General features: G+C 36.7%; 1 pseudogene; it reads left to right on the top strand.

Moving 5' to 3' along the window:
- The first annotated feature begins 933 nt into the window (after positions 1–933).
- LOC117987190 (lipase 3-like) lies at positions 934–2,359 on the top strand (annotated as a pseudogene).
- Positions 2,360–12,951: the final 10,592 nt, after the last annotated feature.

The following is a 12,951-nucleotide window of genomic DNA, read 5'->3' as shown; positions in this document are numbered from 1 at the left end:
TGTCAGCGAACTGTATCTCGTGAACCGTATAGGTAGAGAGTTGTAAAGAATGTGTATTCAATTGCTGCTATAACATTGACATATAAATTTTCGTCCGAAAAAGACCGATTCGTACTTGTAAATATCCTTGCTTAGCTGATGCCTAAGCCCTAGATAGAAATTACAAGTTAATAATACTTAAATAAAATTTTCTTATACAAACTTTCACCCATATTTTACCGCCCTCATGAGGGATTTTCTAAGATAGCTCATACAGGTTTTTTAATTTAAACCTAATAACTTAAACGCTCATTTTCATAATAGTTCAAAACATAAAACTTTTATATAACTTTCCAACCCGTATTTCACCCCCTTAGGAGTGGATTTCCCCATAACCTTTTCGTATCTGATATTATTTATATCCTTAAATTTTAATTATTCTTACTAAATTCTTACTTCTTTTAAACTCTTCTTTTCTTACCAAAAATAATTTTCGGTAAAACAATTCAATAAGAGGTAATTATCATTCAGAACATTTTGGCAAAGGAGGGTGGGTATTCTAAAATGTGGTAGGTACAATTATTATTAGATATTATAACACATTCATATTATTATTTATTGTCTCTGGAACAGGTAGGCCCCCGTGCGAAGCCGGGTTGAGTTAACTAGCATCAAAATAATATGTCTGATGTGCTACATTATTATTAAGTAAGTATGACCAGTTTTTTTATTGAATTTTATTTTATTAACAAAATGTCATTGACTTTGGCCGCGTAGTTCCATTAGCTTTGGCTTCGTGATTACGGTTGCTCGTGATATCTGTTCTTATATCATGAATCTTTCTTACGAGCTACTTTTAATATTATTTTTTATTTTCAATATAAATAGTGCGGTCTGTTTTAGTAAATTTAAAACCGTTACACATCTAGCTGGTGGATATAGTGACGCTACATTTTGGATTCTTTGCAGCTTTTACAAAGTTACAACTATACTTCCGAGAAACATGTTGTGGTTACTGAAGATGGATATAAGCTTAACATATTTCGTATACCCAGAAAGGATCTCCTGTGTTATTAGTTCATGGTATTGGAGATAGTTCGGACTCTTGGCTCGTTTTAGGGCCCAAACATTCACTAGCTTATCAGTTGGCAGATGCTGGATTTGACGTTTGGCTTTTCAATGCGAGAGGCAACAGGTATTGCAAAGCAACATATCAAAACATCCCTCAAAAATTGTTTTGGAATTTTAGCTACGAAGAAATTGGATCCTATGACTTACCAGCTACAGTGAACTACATACTTTCTGAGACGCATTATTCTAAAGTTTCATATGTTGGGTTTTCTCAAGGATCGACAACGTTTTTTGTGATGTGCAGTTTGCGTCCTGAATTTAATATGAAAATCAATCACGCAATTTTACTAGCACCTGTAGCTTGGTTGAAACACACGAAATATCCATTGATAGATTTTTTTTCGAAAAGTTTAAGCATACTGACATGGATGGCTGAAACGCAACAAGTATATGAAGCTTTTCCATTCGATAAGAATTTGAACTTGTACCACGCTTCAGTATGTGATACCCTTTCGCCTGTCAGAATGCTATGTGAATTGGAATTATTTGTAAACTTTGGCCTTCAAAAACTCACTAACTTACTTCCAGAAAAACTACCCGTCATAACTACTCACATACCGGCAGGAACTTCATCAAAAGTATTTTTGCATTTTATTCAAGGGTACTCGACTCAAAGATTTCAACGATACGATTATGGCGTAACGAAAAACCTTGAGGTATATTCTTCTACGTTTCCGCCTGTGTACGATGTGTCCTTAGTCAGTGCGCCAGTAACTTTGATTAGTAGTGAAGTGGATTGGTTTAGTGATGTTGAAGATGTATCAATACTTAAAAGAAAACTTAACTCGGTAGTAAAGTCAATTCATATTAATGAATCTTTACAGTTTACGCACCTTGAATTTGTTTATGGTGCGCGCGTAAATTCCCTTATCAACAAACCTGTACTGAATATTTTGGAAGACATAAGAAAAACATAAAGCTGTGAACAAAGAAAAAGATAGCGATAAGTGATAATCTAGTGATCTGTGTAACATACATTACATCGTCGTGATATTAAATATAATTATTTATTTATTGTTTCAGGTAAAATTTAATTTAGATGATAATATTATAAAGACTGTTAAGACAACAGTTTTAGTATAAGATGAAAAAAAGAATGAAAATTGTGAATTCTGAATAAGTAGATTTTTTTTTTTGAATTATGTAAGTAAGCATTTAGTTGTGTTTCAAATAGCTTATTTGGGCGGCAATATGATAGTATAAGAGTTTTTTTTTAATTTAAACTTTTAATAATAGGCTTTTACATTTATGTATTTTAGCCTTATTGTACCCTATCTTACCTTATGATCCTATCTATAGGTATATATACGATTCTATCTTATCCTACAATCATATCCTATCGTACAAATGTCACAACAATGCTACTTGGTACTCTTTAACAATCTGAACCGATTGCAAGCTCCGTCAGGATTTGGATTCGCTAATAAACTATTTAAGACACCAACTTGCAATCTGTTCAGATTTAAGTATTAGATCAGACGTTCTCTTCCTGATTCGAATCGGATACATTCCACCAACAAATGATGTAGGTACATCGTCTGTGACGCCACAGGAGTCACCGTTTGGAGAAGATGTTTTCCCCATGAGAAAATAGAATTTGTTGGTTGGAATGTGCCCTGATCTGTCTGTGGGCCAACACTACTACATATTGCCTTTTCATTTGTATATAACTGCTCCAAGGTACGAGTACCTAGGAGCGAGTGTGAGGAGGCTCACATCGCAAGTTTCAATTTTCAACGTTCGATACCATATTCCTTTTTAGGGTTCCGTACCTTAAAAGTAAAAAGGAACCCTTATGTCATCATGGATCACTTTTTTGTATGTCTGTCGGTCTGTCTCTCTGTTAGTCTGTTTGTCTGTCTGTCCATCTGTCCGTCTGTCCGTCGTGTCTGTCAAGAAAACTTATAGGGTACTTTCCGTTGACCTAGAATTATGAAATTTGGTAAGTAGGAGGTAGCACAAGTAAAGGAATAAATCTGAAAACCGTGAATTTGTGATTACTCCTTGGTGCGCGAGTATGCCTCGCACTTGGCCGGTTTTTTTTCTACAGACATTTAGTATAAGAGTTAAAAATACATTTTTATTTTGAGGTCAAATTCAATGAATTAACATAATAGCAACATTAATACCACGAGTTTAGGTAGTCTGCGAGTTTACGAGGTGAGTTTATACATTTATTATTATAAGGCCGAGTTGTTACTTTCCTGGTCTATCATCAGACTCTGGCCATCATAATTTAGATCAACTATTTATTAATTAAAACCAGTTTGAAGAGATCAGCTGTAAGTTGCCGAGGAGTTGGGTAATCAACTAACACCATCAAGTCAACATGTTGTAAAATTTAAGTCGATTAAAATAAATATTATCATCTATTACTGAATCTAATACTGGTATATAATACGGTACTGGTATAGCTGGTATCTAATACTGAAGAACCATCACTACCTTAGTCACTACCCATATATTTAGGTAAAAATGCGAAAGTGTATTTGTTTGTTGGTTTATTGGTTTATCGTTTTGTTAATTTGTTAGTTTGTTGGTTTGTCCTTTAATCGCGTCGCCACGGAGCATCGATGTGATTTTGCATGGGTATAGTTAAAGACATGAAGAGTGACATAGACTACTTTTTATCCGGGAAAATTAAAGAGTTCCCACGGGAATTTTAAAAACCTAATTCTACGCGAAGTGGCGATGTCGCGGGCATCAGCTAATCCCAACTAAACCAGACTGAAATCTATTGGAGAGCTAGTGCGATGTCACAGAAAGACAGACCGACTAACCGAGAGATCCGGACCAACCATGTAAAAAGTACTCTGTGGGACCAACTGAGGTTGCATCGAAGGTCAAAAACCTTAACAAGCTAAGTCAAAATTATTATTTGCCGAAATAATAATCATAAGCTGATAAATATGCTAGTGAGCTCATGAACGTGTTATTAGGTAGGTATCTCATAATAATTAAAAGATTTCACATCACAACTTTACAAACAGAAGCAGGATAAAGTTGGAAAACATTGACCTTACATTTTTGTATGAAGTTATATTCGACGAATGCACCTACATAATTGAATATAGTCGAGTTGTTGGAGTAATTTAAAAACTAAGAGTAAAACAAAGCGTCAGTTCTACAATCTACATGTAGCCAGGTAGGTACCTGTGGATGTGTGAATGCAGACCAAAAATTAAAAAACTTGATCCGTCTGACCCCGCTGTCGGAAACAGACGCCCAGTTTGGATTGCCTCTCACACTCAATTTAACGTTGAAAACACTCTGCTTTGTCCAGATAATGAACGCACCGAGCCGCGTTGGTCCGGTTAACAGTTAACAGAGCCTTCTTCATTGTCACCCGTCGACTGCTATTGACGTGGCTTTAATAAACTTTGGTGTTGTACACTAGTGGATCGCATAGTAATTAAATTATATGACATCAAAATAATTTTCTTCTATTCGTGCCGCGTGCGAGATTTGTGCTATGAAATGATATAAAATTAATCCTACTTACTCCTTCTTTTCTTTATATTAAGTAGTGATATGTATATAATATAGTAATAAGACAGTTCCTTTGTAGCTATGTAAAGGCATTTTTGCCAAGCGAATAATCTCTGTAAATAAAAATGAAAAAAAATTAAGGTTTTTAGAAAATGTAAAAAATTTGCTACCTATTAACTTTATTAGCAATCGTAGTCCGTGGTTTACTCAGTCGCACATGTATCTACCTATAAAACAAAACAATTGTAGGTAAGTAGGTAACTCTACTGAACGATACTAAGTAAGTAATACAGTTTATCGAGACTATCTTAGAAGTCATAATTTTGATGATGAAAGAAAAGAAAAAAATCATACCGCAGCAGCCATGGGAAGGTGGCGATAGGATTAAGGTGGTATTTTATTAAGTAGATAACTACCTAGGCATAATGTTTCATTTCTTGTAGGTATATACTTAACCTTATTTATTATTGTTTTTTTATTTTTTTATTTCTTCTTTCAGCATCATTCTGATCTTTCAGTAGGTATAAGTGAAACGTCTGTTATGACCTTTACAAAATGAATATTTCCATCGTTGCGATAGATTTTGGCAGATTTATATCCGGAAATATCAAAATCTGACACGAAAAATGTTCTGAAAAACTCAATCCCAGGTTAAAACTACACGAGTGCACCGCGTACTCTCGTTCCACAGACCGGAAAACGGTGTGTCTATTTCGATTACCTACTGGAATATTGAAAATAAAATATAACCACTATCACATTTCCACACGGCGCGGCAGACGGAAATAAAGCCTGCCGACAAATCGACGCGGCTGCGTTCGCTTCACGTACCTACAACAATGAATTCAATAGAGTATGAGTTTATCGCTCGTAAGTAATATCGCTTTATTATCTAAGATTTATATTTTTATAGAAGTGGCCTCAAGTGGAATTTCGTTTGCAAAATATTATGAGGTCCGCAGTTTGACCTCTATACCAGATTAAAGATTAGAGTATAATAAATTAAAGTGCTTCATAAGGCGATTATAAAAATATAAATATAACGTACTTACTTACCTACGTCATGTTTTCTGAAAATAACAAAACATTTTCAAATACCAAGCTTGGGCTCCTTCAGGTAGGAATCGGTTGAATGAATGTTTGTAAAATATACGCCAAATGACTCCGTAAGTAACATTCTCATCTAACGTCATAAAGCATGTCTTGCATGTTTCATGTTTTGCTCTTGGCAACCTGGGCGGTCTACTCGGCTTCTAGAGCGAGCTTGGATGGCTGGAGTCACGCTAAAGTGAAGTCGGGGAGGGGCAATGCACGCACAACAGACGGAAACGTTTAGGTGCGGAAACCAGCCCAGAGAGAAATTAGAAAGAATATGAAAGCATGTCATAGGTAAAAAACATAAAACGTAGTTGAGAACGTTGAGTGATAGACTGGTTAATGTTAAACTGATAAAATATTCAGAAATGCAATTTCATCACTTTATTAGAATATTGAACGGAGCCTTCGTTGGATATGGGCCAAGTGTAATAATAGCTTCGCGAGCCAAAGTTGCGCGCAGGACATTTTAAATCTTAAATTCAGGTAAGAAACCAAATTGAAACTGAATTGTATGACCTGGGAGAAAATCACATTGATCTGTTTATGGTCTGCAATAATAGTAGATTATTCAATGTGGGGGTACGTCACGGGCGCCGGCATAAATCCCAAGCATAACGAGAGACATTAGACTAACTCCCGAGCGTAACGAGAGTGTTGTATCTAGAATCCTGAGTGAAGCGTGGGGTTCTGGGGTACCCAATACTAAGACAGTATTACCCCAAAGTTCAATACTCTAGTTTTCACACCTCGCGAGACAATAAAATCAAAATCTTCGTAAAACACAATGTTGAAAACTGAGTAACTCACCGTTATTTTTTACTAACCTAAAAAGGTTAGTAAAAAATAACGGCTCTTTAGTAGTGTTATTTGTAGAAGAATATAACTTGTGTATAGTACGCGAAAGGTTGAAATGGCAATTGGGGAGAGAACGCCCCGCACACCCACACAGTCCCCGCGCCAACCCGGTGCGGGCGAGCGTGGGTGTGCGGGGCATCCCCTTGCCTCATACGCTGATTCTCAACCTGTCGCGGACTATAGGTACCTACTGATTCTTCTAAAAATACTGAAGTCTGGTTTTAATTTTCTATTTCCTCGCGAACTACTGTTTGCAGGTATTTTTATTAGGTATTAACCTTTTCAAGTTAATTAATTGTTTCATTCCACCTCTCGTTTCTTTTATTTCAACAATTCCTTTTTATATTTTCTTTCAAAGCTTCGTTTTCCTGAATTTTAGTTGAATGTTAGGATTATTTTATTGCCATACTAGCTGATGCCCGCGAATTCGTGCGCGTAGACTTTGGTTTTGCGTGTAGCTGGGTAGGTAGGTCTGTCTTCAGGTTATTGATTTTCTGGTCCGCGGGGAGAGTTCTAACGTTACGAGCACCATCTCGTAAGGGACATTGGTTCTCGGATGGTGCATCCTGTGAACCTCAAGGACTGGCAGCTCCTGGGAAAAAAGGTCTGTTAATGAGGTCATCATAATCATTTGCAAAGTTATTTTTGTTGCGTTATAAATGGGCTCTTTGCTCATTAATACGTTCTAATTTGTTTAACGCGATCACCCGGTCCACTGGTCGTGTGAATCTCTCGCCTAATTAACCCTTTCAGCGGAGTGCTCCGCTTCAAAGTGTCACGTAAAAACCTAATGTTATATAAGCTTTGACCGATTGAACCGATATGCTAAGTGGAGTGTTTTTAACGCTTAACTTAACACGTGGATCTGTAATGCTTTGAAACTCGCAAGCTTCATAATGCATAAATAATTCAGGTTTATTTTCAACTATCGACCCGCCCCGGCTTTGATGCGTCCCACGAATAGATTTCCTAATTACAGGTGAATAGAATAGTTTCATAGAATATTTTTGATTCCCCTTGCTTTTTAACGTAAGAAAAATGACAAAAGATATCATTACCCCCTTCCCCTCTTTTTATCTCCGATGTTTGCAAAGTAAAAAATCTGAAACAATAAGATTTGATAGAAATTTTAAGAAACTTAGTTTTACAGTCCTAAATAAAAGGGATTTCTTTTTGAGACAGTAGATTAATTTAACCAAATAACTATTTATTTATATTATGTTTCTTGCAAAGGTTACGGAACCATCGGCAAAGATAATATTTTATAACAAGTATCATCTATGCCCTCTGCAGTGGGCAAGTTTGACTTAGCTATATACTACTATATACTATAGCCTCAGCAGCCAGTGCGAAGCGGCTTAGCGATCTACTAGCTCAGACTTGCAACATCTGACATAAAGCAAGGTTAAGATTTATTTTAAACCATCCATTAAGTAACCAACTGACCCGCCCCGGCTTCTCTGAAATTCTGAAGATTCTTTCTGAGTGAAAGACGACGTTATTGAGATAAACTGCATAGAAAATCTTATACTTTATTTTAATGTTGTCGGGAAGTGGTCATAAAGGTTTCACAAAGGACCGAAATAAAAAAAATTAAACGCGGGCAAAACAAGAGCGGGTCAGATATTACTATAATGGGTCATAGTTACCTCTGCCTATCTATATTTCTTATATATTTATTTGCATTTACACATAATATGGGCGTTTGTGCACTCATCCGTGAAATCTCGGATTCTGTAAAAATACGAATCGAATGAGTACGTATTTGGATGACGGCCACATCGAAGAATCACGGATACGAACTGAATACGAATGAGTGCACAAAGGCCCTATTTGAAAATTTGTGGCCGTAGATTTTATCTTCCAATGAAGTATGGATGTAGAAAATAAAAAGAAAGTTGTAGTAAGAGCCCTTTATACAATAATAATAATAATAATTCTCACTAGAGTCGAGCCTAGCTATTTACTCGCTTCACACCATCTGATATTGAATATGGGCAAAGTGAATTATTAAACTCAGTGATGGCTGTTCCCTCGACTCAATGCCTACCTGTTATAATAGAATAACAACCTGTAATTGGCTCGGTTCGTTTGAGTATCAAAAAAAATAATTCTTCTGTTTGAAAATTTTCTATTACAGAGAGCAGATTCATGAACAATATTAACAATACCTACCTAAAAATTAATTCCTATTACATTAGAAAGAGTGGAAGACATCTGAAAAGGTGGTCTGATGTGGTGTGGGGTGACATAAAAAAGGTTCCAGTTGCAGTATCGCTGTGGATATTTGCGAGAAATAGGCGGACGTGGAAAAGGATAGAGTGGTAAGTAGGTATGTGTCTACAGGACACACCGATTTGAAACCGCCGGACAGATGTGCATACATAATAATATACTAATTTTGTTTGTAATCAATAATTGTCAGTCAGTAATATTAGAGAGAGAGAGAGCCAACGTGTGCCCGACCTTCGTTATTTTATAAAAGCTAAAATTTTCTCTGCGTATTGTCCCCAACACTGGGAAGATCGTTTAAAACAAACGAGAAAGTTTAAAAGTTTAAGTACAAAGTCGCGGGCACAAGCTAGTATTATCTACATCATCTACTTAGTCTAAAAAACCAGACTATCGTCAAATACATGATTTAGATTATCGTTTTCTGAAGCCAGTCAAAAGAAAACTCATAAGTCACGTCGTCGGGTCTTCCATTTCCCGTAAAAGTAAATATTTGCATATTTGCACCTACGGAGATTTGTTTCGGTATCCACTAAAAAGTCCTAGGTACAATGCAAAGACATTCTTTTACAGCTCAACCATACCTACGATACGATACGATTGCCTACGATAGATTTAAATAATAATTAGGTAGGTAATTAACACGAAATAAACACGCACAACAGAGGGAAACGCTTAAGTGTGGAGACCAGCCCAGAGAGAAGAAGCAAGAACACAAAATAAAGTACCCTACACAATATAAGTAAATAAATAAAAAGTTAAATATCATCGATATACTAAAAACTAATAAGTAATTTAAATGTTGAATCGAAAGGTAGCGCTGCTTCAGTCTAGGTAAGTAGTATTCTCTAGAGGAGATTTCCATAGTCGCGCAGCAAGCTTTTTTTAGCTACAATATAAAACTTATTTATTAAAAGTATAGTCCAAAAAGGTGGGCCCATGCCATTTTCTTATTAGATTGTACAAAAAGATTCCTCAGGATAACGTAATTGACATGTCATGACCAGTTGGGGGCACAAAAGGACCGAGATTGTAGAAAATTCACCAACTGATAATGTCAGTCCGGTGAACAGCTCCTGTATTACGAAAACTAATGCAATCAATGCGATTATAATTTTTTCTTTCTTTTCTATTTCTTCTTTTTTGTCTTTTGATGTAATATACCTACTTTATTCAGCCCGTAGCTGTTCAAATTAGCGCAGCAGTAGCGCTGTTTTCTAAATTCATACAAATACAATATGCGCGTTCTTCGAGATTGTATTGTCGTCTAAAAATCTGTGCAAAGTCAAAACTTCAGTTACTGCCTGATCAGGTTTTAGACTAAACTATACGAAGTGCTTCAATTTCAACTTCCAAATGACCTCGTGCTTATATTTTATCAATCTAATTGTTAAATGTATGAATTTATAAACCAGCGACAAAATGATTTGCAAACTCAGGTTTACCCACGGTTGAATTGAGACAAATTCTGCCAGGTTACGACTTACAATAATTCATACACGTCCATTGCGTTATAGAATAAATGGATGTTTTTCAAGCGGAGCAGATAGTTACATAAGTATTATACGAAAATTTCCCGCTAATTCACGTCGCCGTCCCGCGCTGGATCCAACTCAATTTGGCCGAGGAAGACATTTTTAGAGTTTAAAGGATTGCGACTATCGCAATATATGTCAATCACAAGTTTCGTAATAGGTACAGCGACAGCTTTTAGAGACCAGAGACCGTTTGCGGCTCGCGGTTGGCAGGACCCGCTAGTAAATGCAGATGTTGCTGAAAATCACTCTCTCTCATTAGCCCTACTTAATAAAACGAAGACTATTTGCATTACCTAGGCTACTTTACTAGACTACTTTTCTCTTCTATTTCGAATACATTATGTAACTATTGTAAGCTTAGCAGATTATTTATTAGGCATTAGGTATGAACAGGTAAGTAGGTAGATTAAAACTCTTTCTCTCTGTTCATCATTGTAAGTCCTTTCATTAATGAAATAATGGTTGGAGGTTTGTAACAGTGCGATATGCGTACTCATATTATGTTCGAATAAACTAAGAGTAAGATATCAAGTTCTCTCGGGTTTAAGGTGTCTAGTGGTGACGGTGCTGTAAGCTGAGCAATTTAGCTTGCGTGTTTGATCGCTAATATTTCTACGAGCGCAGCGCAGCGATCTATTGTTGCTACTTGGCAGAGCCATCCCAAAGGTGGCTGCAGTACTCCATGCCAGACCCAACCTGAGCGTGATAAAGAGTAAGGCATTGTTTTGTTGTAAAGTACCGTTTTACCTTGTCCAGGATACCAAGTTTTATCAAAATGTACTTCGTGTAATTATGTGTAGGTATAAGAGCAAGATCCCACTGCCGCCCAGACCTTTCATATTTTTTATTAGAGCTCGCAAAAAAATAACACAGTTTCATGTACTTATATATAGTCTGAGTCGTAATTTTTACATTATGATAGGCACTCAGGAAATATACTTACACTAGCTTCTGCCCGCGGCTTCGCCCGCGTGGCCTACAGGAAACAAATGGCATTTTTTTTCAGAAACAAACATTATAACATCAGGACACGCACTCTGAACAGCACCGAATAACACAGTCAGTCAGTCAAGACTTTGAATTTTATATACATATTTAGAAGATTGATCATTATAGATTATTTAAAGCTAATAATCTAAATACCAATTTTCACGTCCCTAACTTCAAAAACATAGGACTTTCATATAACCTTCTAACCCCCATTTCATCCCTTTAGGGGGGGGGGGGGGGGATTTTCTCATAGTCGTTTCTTAGCTGACACCTAACCCCAAGAAAAAACCTATTTTCCAAATTTCAAGTTAATAATATCAATAATTAAAACTTTCCCATACAATCTTTCATCCCTATTTTACCACCCTTATGGGCAAATTTTCCAAAAATCCTGAAACACGTATTTCTTCATTTGTAATTGAAAATCCAAATACCAATTTTCATGCAAATAACTTGAAAAATGACCGACTTTCATACATACTTCCATCCCCCATTTAACCCACTTAGGGGTGGAATTTCGAAAAATCCTTTCTTCGTGGATACCTACTCTGTACAAAGAACATACCCTCCAAATTTCATGTCTTTAGGACCAGCGGTTTAGGCTGTGCGTTGATATCTATGTCAGTCAGTCAGTCAGTCAGGACTTTGAATTTTATATTATACATATTTAGATAAAAATTAACACTCAGATATTAAGAAAAGTGAGTAACGTTTCACGCGTCTTTAGCAACTGATATCATTAAATTGGCCCGAGGTACAAGCTAGCAAATATGCACACTATTAACACACAATAGCACACATTTTGTTTTTCAGAAAATAGACAAAATCTGGCGGTAGTGGGATCTTGGACTATAATATTATGACTGTGTTGTTGACTGTTCATGTATCTAAGTACGGGGTATTTTTTGAAAACACATTCTGTTCTTTAAAAGCTTTAAAAAGTGTAAAAGCTGTGATGAAAGAATGACACAAAACGGAATAATTCATTTTGGAAAACGTTCGTTAGTGTTTGACAAATCGACTGCTAAAGCTTTAAAGGCAGGTAGGTAGGCGTATGTACCTAGCTGTTCAAACAATAGCTAGCTAGCCAGCTAAGCCTTTAAAAGCTGATGTTAATTGAATTGGCTGCGGATTGCTGTCGTACGACGTCGTAATTGTGTTAGTTGGAAACATGTCAGCTCTCGACGACGTACTAACTGTGTGCAGTCGGTGAGACGAGTTTTTATGCATCACCGGGCTTTGCAAGTATTTTGTGTACAAACGTCGTTTGTTCATAAAATTTTTTATTCCTAGAAAAGGTGATAGAATAAAACGTATTTTACAAGCTTTTGGTGATAATTTTACATGTCATCTCCCAATATCCTGATTGTTCGAGGCACGCAGGTCTTCTTCATCCAGATCCGTTTCAGCGGATATTAGAGTGAGGACACACGATGCGTTTCCAGCGCGTTGCAGCGCCGCACCGCTGTAGATTTGAGTATTGGGTGCCACACGCGCACAGCATTGCCACTCCGGCAAAAAGTGGTATAGCGTTGCAACGCACCACCCCTCTCCGCGTCGTCTTTCTGATCCCAAGTACGTTGTGCGTGCGGTGCAGCTCAGTACGACGTCGTTACGCATCGTGTGACATGGTACAGCG

This window comes from Maniola hyperantus, chromosome 12, assembly GCF_902806685.2.
Source record: "Maniola hyperantus chromosome 12, iAphHyp1.2, whole genome shotgun sequence".
Taxonomy (NCBI): Eukaryota; Metazoa; Arthropoda; class Insecta; order Lepidoptera; family Nymphalidae; genus Maniola; species Maniola hyperantus.
Note: the sequence above shows the minus strand (reverse complement) of the source record. Positions and strands in the feature narration are given on the sequence as shown.